The sequence below is a fragment of the Chenopodium album genome, chromosome 14 (genome assembly GCF_948465745.1).
Source record: "Chenopodium album chromosome 14, dcCheAlbu1.1, whole genome shotgun sequence".
NCBI classification, from domain to species: Eukaryota; Viridiplantae; Streptophyta; class Magnoliopsida; order Caryophyllales; family Amaranthaceae; genus Chenopodium; species Chenopodium album.
In genome coordinates, this window is record NC_137847.1 from 26,673,233 (window position 1) to 26,684,049 (window position 10,817).

Below are 10,817 nucleotides of genomic sequence, written 5' to 3' on the forward strand. Positions count from 1 at the left end.
AATTTACAGATTTAGATAGTAATAAAATTCTATTAGATTGTGAAATATATTATTTTAACCCATTAATATATATTATAAATGGATGTTTTACGCTTTGAACTACTTCCTTCGCTCCAAAAAATATTATGATATAAAAAATAAATTTATATGATATTTTTTTAGAATTATAATCTAATAATTTTTTTGAATAAAATTATAATTCAATTTGTACATCTGAATATTGGTATTATAACGAAAATAAAACTCTAAACTAACAATTTTATCCTAAAATTCTATCCAAATAGAGTTCTAAACTAATTTTTTTTTTATCTTATGAAGTCTTTTTAAATCTATCCAACATGGCGCGACACTTGGCGAAAAGTTGGAACGCTAAGTGTCGCTGCCTCGTGATCTGGCTAAAAGTTTAGCATATATTAGTTATATGATTCCCACATTACCGTCCACATCACCGATTCGAGCTAAATTTTTATTTTTACGATTTTTACAGCGGGTTTCTTCCGTAAACTATTATTTGAAGTTGCAGTAATCTCTCACTTACTCCGCTACTTGAAGTGGCCGCTTCCTTTTCAAAAATACCCAAAAACCATTCTTTCAAACTAGAACACAAAAAAACAGAGCACGCTACCCAAATATGGTCTTCTCCTTTGCTTAGTGTGCAACCTTTCCGGAGCACCAAGCCTCCCTCGTAGCTGCTCGGAGTCACCAGAAATAACTCTGTCAAGGCTACTCCATCGGATCCATCACTTGAAACTCCCTCGGTGCTCTTTGTTGCCCTAATTTCTTTTTTCCCAAATCACTTGTTAAGTTGTTAATTATAATGTTATTATTAGTTTACTTAATTAAATTGACATGTATTGATATCAATTCACCTAAATTTTATAGTAATATCAATTCCTAAATGATTTTTTATTCAATTTACCAATCGAAGCATATGTATTTGAACACATGCAAGTACTGCAAATTTGTGTTCAGCCTTTTTAACTATGTATTTGTTGAGCCAAATTACACTAATTTTATATAAAAAAAAATGGCCATTGATTTGTAGAGTGGATTGAAGAAAGTGTCTGATTTTTCGAATTGAAGCTTGCATTGATTCGTTGATGTTCAATGTATTTATATGGTTGATTGAGGAACTAATTTCTGTAACAGAAGTACTCTACTTCTTGTTATAGAAATCGCTACTTGAAGTAGCGGTTTTCAAATGAACCGGGAAAAAAAACGGTTTTCTCTTACATGCTTATGTGGACGGTAATTAATGTTGGAATTAAATAAAAAGAGACGGTATATGTGGAATTGAGTCTTTTGCTAGCATTATTTTGGGAAAGGGCTCAAGGAAAGATGTAAAAGTTAGAAAAATATACCTTAACTTAAAGTGTTGTTTGGTAAGGAATTATAGGATTCTAGCTATTAGAGTCATGGTTAGAGTCATCCATGACTCTAAGAAGGGCATAAATGTCCTTTAACTGTGTACCCACTTGCAAAAAAAAAAAAAAAAAAAAAAAAAAACAAATTGAAAGGAAAACCAAAACCAAGGCTCGAGAAAAGGACAATACAGTGGATTAAGACTGCTCATTAAAATTAAGAAAAACAAAAAAGGGGAAAACGACAACACATTAAGGCAAAAAATTTCACTATCAGTTTCTCTCTCTAAAACGCCCTTTCTCTAAATGTCGCTCTCTCTGTCTATAAATTGGCTGAATATTTTCGGCGACTTTCCTGTTAGACGATTGTTTTCCGACCAAAATTAAAGCTCAAGTCCATAAAATTACGGCCTACAAGTAACATCTCGTCAAGCTTTGGTTTCAAGTTCCAATTTTATTTTGGAATTTGGCAAAAATGATTTTGGGCGTTGATTTAGGGTTTTTTGCTTAATTTTTTTTTCTCTTTTTAGGTGTTGTTATTTCTGTGAAAATATGTTATCGTGAAAGATTCCTAATTTGAGGTGTCAGATGAGATAATCTTGGATTTTTAATTCAATTTATATAATTTAACTAGGTTAATTTGGTTTAAAAACAGTGTTTCTTGTTAAAACCAATATAACCCATCAGATTGATGAAGTTGCATTTCAATTGTGTCAGTGACGAATCAATTGTACTTCCTAGTAATTGTGTTATTCCACTTACTTTACATATTAACTTTTTTCTTTATAGTTTAACTCATTAAACTAATCTTGCTTTCATGCATGTTACTTAGCTTACATTGAATTGAAGATGAACCCAACTGGTTTATATTTAGTAGTTTAATATATTTAGTGGGTCCAAAGTAAATCTTAGGTTATAGCAAACTAACATGCTATTATTATATATACTCTGAATTGAAATGTGTGTTTGTGTTTAGTTGCACCTTTTTATTATGGAAAATTTGATTCTAATAATCCAACCTTTACGTGATGATCTTGTTTTATTAATCCAACCTTTTGATTATTCCACAATAATCCAAGCTTTAAGGGGTGTCTTAGATTATCAGGCCAAGGTGACCTGCTACCGGTTTCTTAAGTAATTTTTTTTTTTTTCATTTAAAATTTGACAAAAAAAAAGCAAAAAAAAAAAAAAAAAAAAAAAAACTTAAAAAAAAGAGGTAAGACCCAGCCACCCACCTTCCCCGACAACCCCCACCCCTCTACGGCCCCTCTCACTCCTAGTTTCCGACCACCCCCACCCCCACCCCACTACTAACCCTCCCCCTCCCCTCATATGAGTGACATTTATGTCACTCTTAGGGTAGTGTTTATGCTTTGTTTTAGCTTTTCTTAGGGTGTTTTGTAGTTGTTTTGTTCAAATAATGCGTGCATACATGTCTCGATGTATTTTAATTGAATCGCGTATGTGCTTGAATGTTTTCTTTTATTGCGTGTTTGCACCGTTGCCTCCACCTTATTGCTTTCCTTGGTGCTTGTGCTTAGGTATTTGAATCCAAGGATTGCAAAGAAGAAGCCAAGGAAGCACGAGAAAAGACTCGAAGAAAGCAAGGTGCGAGGGCACGCACCATGTGTGCGGGCGCACGGCACTGTGAGAACCCGCGCACAGAAAGGCAAATTGCAGAATCAAGGCAGAGTGTTTTGCACGGGTTGTGCGCGACCTGTGCACAGGCGCACACCCCCATGCGCAGGCACGCACCCACCTTACGCGAGCGCGCAACCCAGCAACACGGGCGCACAACCCAAGCACAAGCCGCGCAACCCACAAAGATGCGGGCACCCAGCTACAGTGCACGGCCGCACAGGCCACTGCGCGGGCGCACAGCGAGCCCTTGTTCAGCCTATTTTGCGACATTATAAATTTACGAGGCTTTTTTTGTACAGGCATCAATTAGACTTCTTTAGATCTCTTTCCCTAGTTTTAGGAGAGCTTCTCTCTCTAGGTTTAGCTTAGGATTAGAGTAGTTTAGAGAGAGAAAGTGAGGTTTTCACCATTGTTGAGGTTGGATCTTGAAGAGGAAGATTGATCATCTTGCTTGTAGACTTTCACCTTCAATCAATGAGAATTTCTAACTTTATCTCCTTTATTTTATTTGCTTTCTTTTGCTTATTGGTTTTAGTTGTTAGTATTGCTTATTAATCATGTTGATGCTTGGTTATTTGTTAATTAGTATTGTTGTTGGCATGATTAGTGAGCAATTTCTCTGTTAAGGGGATGATTGTGGTGTAGTTGGATCTTGAGCATGTTTTAGGGTTTGGAGTTGATTTGTTTGTGACTAAAGTCTTTATATTCAATCTACTTGCAAAATGCATGTTGTTAGTTGATTGGGGGTGAATTATTGCTTGATGATGCGATAGCGGAATTAGCAAAATTCATTTATATCGATTGTTATTTGATCGCACCTCCTAGTATATGGTTCTAATGTAACAACATAGAGGCTATGTTAGGAGAAACCAATTGAACCCTCGACAGGTGGCTAGATTGGACCTTACTTCGATATTCAAGCATGTTTAGTTCATGATTAATTCAACTTGTATGCCTTTTCTATGCTTGAGTGGATACTATACCTAAACCATTTCCCTTAGTGTTTTATTTCTTGTTTTAGCATCTTTAGTCTTTAGTTTATTTATCCCCTATTCCATACTAGCTTAGTAATTGATAACATTTGGTGGTGTTTAATCGTTCCCTATGGTTCGACCCTATGCTTGCCTTATACTCGTATTAGGTTTGTTTAAGTTGTATAAATTGTATTTGATCTAGGGATAGAAATTTGACAACCTGTATATTCCCTTGTCACCCTCCCTCTCCCTTTGTCTAGTTTTTGACTACCCTTGAAATCCAACCTAATTTCCTAAAACCCAGAACCTAAACACCAAAAACCTAAAAATCGAAAAAGGGAATATGTTATTCGGGGGGCGAGCTGAGATTTTGATGTCGAGAGAAGGTACGCGACGACCGAAAATTGAGAACGAAGAGAGAGAAATTGAGGACAATAAAGGGAGGTTGGCATGGGTGCGTGGTTAGTCGTGGGTGGCTAGGTGGAGGGGATCGAAATTAATGGAGTGTGAAGGGAAAGAAAAAGGAAGGAGGGAGGAAGAAAAGATCGAGAATGGAAGTGAAAAGGAAGGAGGAAGGAATGGGCTGCCGAAAATTATAGAAGAGGAGGAAGGAGGTGGGCTGCTCGAAAATTGGAGGGACTGGCTGTGGGTGGTCGGATTTTGGAGGGGAAGGGTGGTGTCATGGTGGTGGTCAGATTTTGGAGGGGAAGGAGTGGTGGTGATTTGGTGATTGGATTTTGGAGGGGATGGAGGGAGTGGTGGTGGTCGATTTTTATAGGGGAAGCAGTGGTGGTGGTGCACTCATGGAGGTTTGAAGGGAAGAAGAAGGAGGGGAAAAAAGGGGAAAGTTTTTTTTTTTTTTATCTTTTTTAAAAATTTTAAAAAAATAAAAAATATTTATTCAAATGACAATCCGACACGTGGCAGTGACCTGCACTTTTAGGTTAAGTGACCTGCTTGGCTTGATAATATAAGACACCCCCAAAGCTTTGATTATTGTGGAATAATAGAAAGGTCGGATTCATAAAACAAGACTACGCAAAGGTTGGAATATTAAAATTAAATTTTCCTTTTATTACAGAAATAATTGATTTGTAGTGGAAATTGTTGGGTTTCGTGATGTCTTACATCACACGGAACAAAACCCATCCCAAAATCCGCACACAAATTAAAGTAACTAAACATGCATATTAATTAATAACCACATGATTAAGTAACTAAGAGAGAGGGACGAATATACCTTTGACGCGTGCTTCGCTCTTCGCAAGCTCTTACTTGAAAGCGTTAAAGCTCCGCATACGCGTAAGCCTCCAACGACTCTCACCCTCAGACTCGACCCGAATAGCCCCTACCCCAGAGCTTAGGCGGGGCTAGACCAAAAAATACTTAGAGTATTAGAACGAAAGTGTTCTCGATTGTGGAGATCCTTTCAAGTTCACAACTCAAGTGAATTTCCCAATTCCCCATGATGGGTATTTATAGGGAAATCCCCTCAAGAATTCCAATCTCCCATAAATGTGGGAGAGTTGTGAAAGGAATGGTGTCCTTCGAACAAGTGTATTATTCTGATAGAGGGTTCAGAATTATTAGAAAGCTAATTATTCAGTGAGGTCAAGTGATCTGAATGCCTAGCTGGAGGCCGCTTTCGATCAGTAATATTATTGCATAATTAATATTACAGCTTAATCTTGAATGAACCCTTCGGGTCACACCCAATCGAGTAATCGAACCGAAACGCTGAATTAATCCGAAGGATATAATGAGTCATTAGAGTATTACGAACAAAGACGTCGGATATCGAGCTAGGAGCGTCAAAACCGAGCGATGTAAGTTGAGTCGAATTTAGGAATCGACAAGACAAAAAATCAAGCAAACAACAAGTTACAAATATACCCCTAACCTCGGAATGCCTCGAGCAACCCTAGAGCTAGGGGGAACACAGCAGGGTAAGGCAGTCGCACCATGCCGAGCTTGCTAGCAGCATGCATGCTAGCAATGATGGCTGGTGCAACATGACCAGCTTGGTTGGCGCGTTACGCGTACTAGCATGCTAGCTCCTCGTGCATAGTAGCGCCCAAGCAAGCGCAGCTTGCTGGGAAGTACTGGCGTATCACAGCACCCAGCAGCAGCCCGCATGCAAAGCATATCTTGCAAGATAGACTGAGTGCAAGAACAACGCCACGCTAGCAGGCCCAGCCGAGCACTAGGCCGCCAGCATGGAGCGCCTTGGTGCCCAAGGATAGGGGCTAGGTGGCGGGCTACGATAGGCCGTGTAGGAGCCGATTTCTTGTGAAGGGTTTGCTTGGGGAGCAAGGGGGTGGATGGTCCTCCCTTGTTGTCCTCACCTACCTCTTGCTCACTATTTGACACTTGTTGTTTGTTGATTGATTTGCTTTTTAATTTGATTTTTGATTTAATATTAAATTGTAAAAATGCATTTTACCAACTCTCCTACATTAATGGGAGATTGGAATTCTTAAGGGGATTTCCCTATAAATACCCTTCATGGGGAATTGAGAAATTGACTACTACAAAAATGCTCAAAGAGACCTTAAATAAGAGTCCTATTAATTAAATATGTGGTCTCTTGGTTTCAAGAGACCAAATATTTCAAATAAATGGTCTCCTAAGTATTATCTTAGGGAGATAGAATTCTATTAAAGACCATTTATTAGAAATAAGTAGTCTCTTGTTTTTTTTTTTTTTTCTTTTCTTTTTTTTTTAAAAAAAAAAATAAAATAAAGGAGAGACCACTTATCTTAAATAAATGATCTCTCTTTTTATTTGTTTATTTAATTAAAAAAAAATTAGAGACCATTTCTCTAATATAAATGGTCCCTCTTTTTATTTATTTATTTAATTAAAGTAAAAGGATAGACCACTTCTCTTGTATATATGGTCTCTCAGTTTTTTGATAAAAAAAACATATTTTGTATTACAGATTGCCTACGTGTAAACAGATCGACCGTAGATAAACCCTCCCTCAAACCCTAAAATACACAGACATTATTATTCTGCTTCCTCTCTCCTCTCCCCCCGTCTCCTCTCAAATCCGCCCCTTATCTCTCTCATCTCTATTCTCTTAACAGCTTCATCAACTAAAAAACAAACCTCAGCTCCGATGTGAGTGTTTTCGGCAAAGCAAGGGCGGTACAAATTTTGGGCACTAGTTACCATTTAATTTCTTGTTTTATTGTCGATGTTCACCGGCACCGTCACTCTAAGGTGGTCCGCCGGAAACCTCAACCTTCTCTCCGACGACCTCGACACCTCTAAGAAACGATCTTGATGTTTTGGTGAGTGTATTTTTTCAATTTCTTTGATTTTTGAATCTGGGTTGTTGTTAATTTTTATGGGGTTTGATTGATGTTGTAGGAAATGGAGGAGAGAGAGAGAAAGTGGTGGACAATTTTGCTAGAATTTTCGACTTGAAAAGTTTACTGCTTTAGATAGTTTTTGTTGAAGAGAAATGGAATGGTTGAGATTCGTTGTCAATTTGGTGCTAATTTTTGGTAAGTTCAATTTATTGTTGTTTGATTTTGCATCTATTTTAATTTATGGGAGTGTGGTTTTTTTTTTTTTTTTTACATAAGAATAACTTAATTTTACACTTTGAACAGGAAATGTTATTTCTATGTTCTACTATTCTTAAAATCGAACCGAGCATCATATACAACGAGGCATTCAATTTTGATTTTAATTTTCTCGTTTAGTGTAATTTTAGTTATAAGTTTGTATATTTTTTTTAATAATTGTGTGCTAATTTTCAATCTCTTTGAAAATTTTTCGGGGTAAAAAGTGAAGATTAATAATTTTGCTTGTTGAATTATTTGGTTAGCATGAGGTTGCTGCACAAGATATTAGAAGGCTTTGGTGATATAGCGTTAATGATTTTATTTATTTATTTTTTTATTAATATGAGTTTTGTATAAATTTGGATAGAATATTTGAAATAGGTGGTCTTAGTATTTGAAAAACTGAGACCATTTATTTGAAATAGGTGGTCTTAGTTTTTGGAAAACTAAGACCATCTATTTTAAATAAGTAATCTCAGATTTTTAAAATTTGAGACCACCTATCTCAAATAAGTGGTCTTAGTTTTTAGAACAAGAGACCACTTTTGACGAAGTGGTCTCTTAGGCCAAAGAGACCTTTGAGCTAAAGACCACCCCTAAGGTAGTCTCTTTGGCCATTTTGATATGGTCTCTTTGGCCAATTTTGTAGTAGTATCACTTGAGTTGTGAACTTGAAAGGATCTCCACAAGTGAGAACACTTTCGTTCTAATACTCTAAGTATCTTTTGGTCTAGCCCTGGGTAAGCTCCGGGGTAAGGGCCGTTTGGGTCAGGTCTCGAGGGTGAGAGCCGTTGGAGGCTTACGCGTGTGCAGAGCTTTAAACGCTTTCAAGTAAGAGCTTGGAAAGAGCGAAGAATGCTTCAAAGGTATATTCGTCTTTCTCTTTCTTGCATAGTTAATTAATTGTGTGATTATTAATTAATATGCTTATTTAGTTACTATAATTTGTGTGCGGATTTTGGGAGGGTTTTGTTCTGTGTGGTGTCCGACATCACAAAACCTAACAAGTTGGTAAAAAGACATTTTACCATTTAATTTTAATTCAAAAATCAAATTAAAATGCAAGTAAATCAACAAACAACAAGTGTCACATGGTGAGCAAGGGGTAGGTGAGGACCACAGGGGGGGACCATATCCCCCTTGCCCCCCAAGGCATCCCTCACAAACCAACCAGCTTCACATATGGCACTCACACAATGCGCCAGCTGGCGGCCTGGTGCTTCGGTTGGGCCTACCAACTCGGCAGCATGTGCAAGCAGCCCAGCGGCCATGCGGCGCAAGCATGCGGGCTGGTGCTGGTGCTGCTCTTGCTAGCAAGGCCCAGCGTGACTTGCCGCACCTGGCGCAAGCAGCGATGCTTGCGCGAGGCACACTCGGCCAGCACACTTGGCCATGTTGAGCTTGCGGCCGAGCATTGCCTTACGACATCGGTCTTGGATAGTTATATTACCCTAGCCCTCAAATTTCTTGGGGCATTCCGAGCATGGGATATATTTATTACTTGTTGTTTTCTTGATTTCTCATCTCGTCGATTCCTGAATTAGACTCAACTTGCGATGTCGGTTTCGACGCTCTTAGCTCGATATTCGATGTCTTTGTTCGTAATACTCTAATGACTAATTTAATCCTTCGGAATAATTCATCGTCTCAAATCGTTTACTCTATTGGGTGTGACCCGAAGGGTTCAGTCAAGATTAAGCTGTGATATTAATTATACATTAATATTACTAATCGGAAGCGACTTTTAGCTAGGCATTCCGATCACTTGACCTCATTGAATAATTAGCATTCTAATAATTCCAAACTCTCTACCGTAATAATACACTTGTATAAAGGACACCATTCCTTTTAATCTCCCACTTGTCCTTCCGGAAAAGTTTGCTTTTAGTGTATAGCATATTTCCTATGTCACTTAATGTTTCTTCATGAACAATAAGGTGAGATTCTTCATCATCCTTATTATTTCCATAAGTGTTTCTCAATTTCCGAGTTCGACAGTCAGTAAATAAATGATTTCTAAAATCCATCTGAGCACGGCCATGCATTTTCAGAGTCTCTCTCTTCGAAAGGCCTTGTAAACAACAAAGACATGTTCCCTATTGTTAATAGGGGACATTCCCAGTCTTGCACTGTTAGCTTCTCTTACTAAGAGGACCTAGCTGCATGAGTGTCACCTTTATAATCCCCTTGTACTGCAGACGTTTGACAAACATCAAAGTGGACTAGTACTCAAACAAGAGAACTTACAATACTCATGGTCGAGGAAAGAGGTTTCGATAGCCATAATGAGAAGTATACTTATGACGATTTTAAATCTCTTAAAGTATTCTCATAGGTCGATCTGGTATGGTTCTAAACCAATACCTGTGCAAATGATTTATGACAATCATGTCCTTGTAGCACAAGAAACGGTGCTATAAATCATAATACACACTAATCTCAAGTGGTCATTAGTTGTCCAATATTTAAATGACTTTAATTAGGGATAATTTTTTATTATAATATTCAATGTTCACTTAATTGGTGTTTCTTTATCCAAGACATTGTCTTGATACCCTATTTTGAATATTCTCAAAATAGAATGGACTCATTATTTAATTCTAAACCACAATTAAATAAAAATAGAGTAATAATAATTTGTAGAAAATTAAATTACTCTAAAAACTAAATGGTTCAACATAGTGTTTTACATTAAAATATTCAAAATTAATTAAAACACAAATAGGGAAATCAAAGCCAATCTCCAACGTGCCTGATTCCCATTGCCTCAACATGCTTGTTGTGTTTCAATTGAGGAAAAGGTTTAGTGAGTGGATCGGCTACATTGTCGTCCGTTCCAATCTTGCAAATTCAAATTTCACCCTCGGACTTCCATTCCCTTATCATGTGAATTCGCCTCTTGACATGTTTGACCTTCTGATGTTTCCTTGGCTCCCTGGCCTGAGCAATAGCTCCATTGTTGTCATAATAGAGATCTACTGGACCCTCGATGGAGGGTACAACATCAAGTTCACTAATATTCAAAATTACGCAGCCGCACCTCGCACCTGCGCGGCCGCACCCCTGCCTTGCGCTCCCGGGTCGCCTTTGTACGCGCCCACGTATGGGAGCTGGGCATCTCCTCTCGTGCGTCCGTCGATGCTTCTGTGCGCTCCACTTGATGAACATTGGGGGTGGCATTTTCCAAAGGCCTTCACGGTGGGTTCAACACCATTTTTGATGCCCACGCAGCTTGAGAGTGCGGCCTAGAAGACTCAGACTTTGCA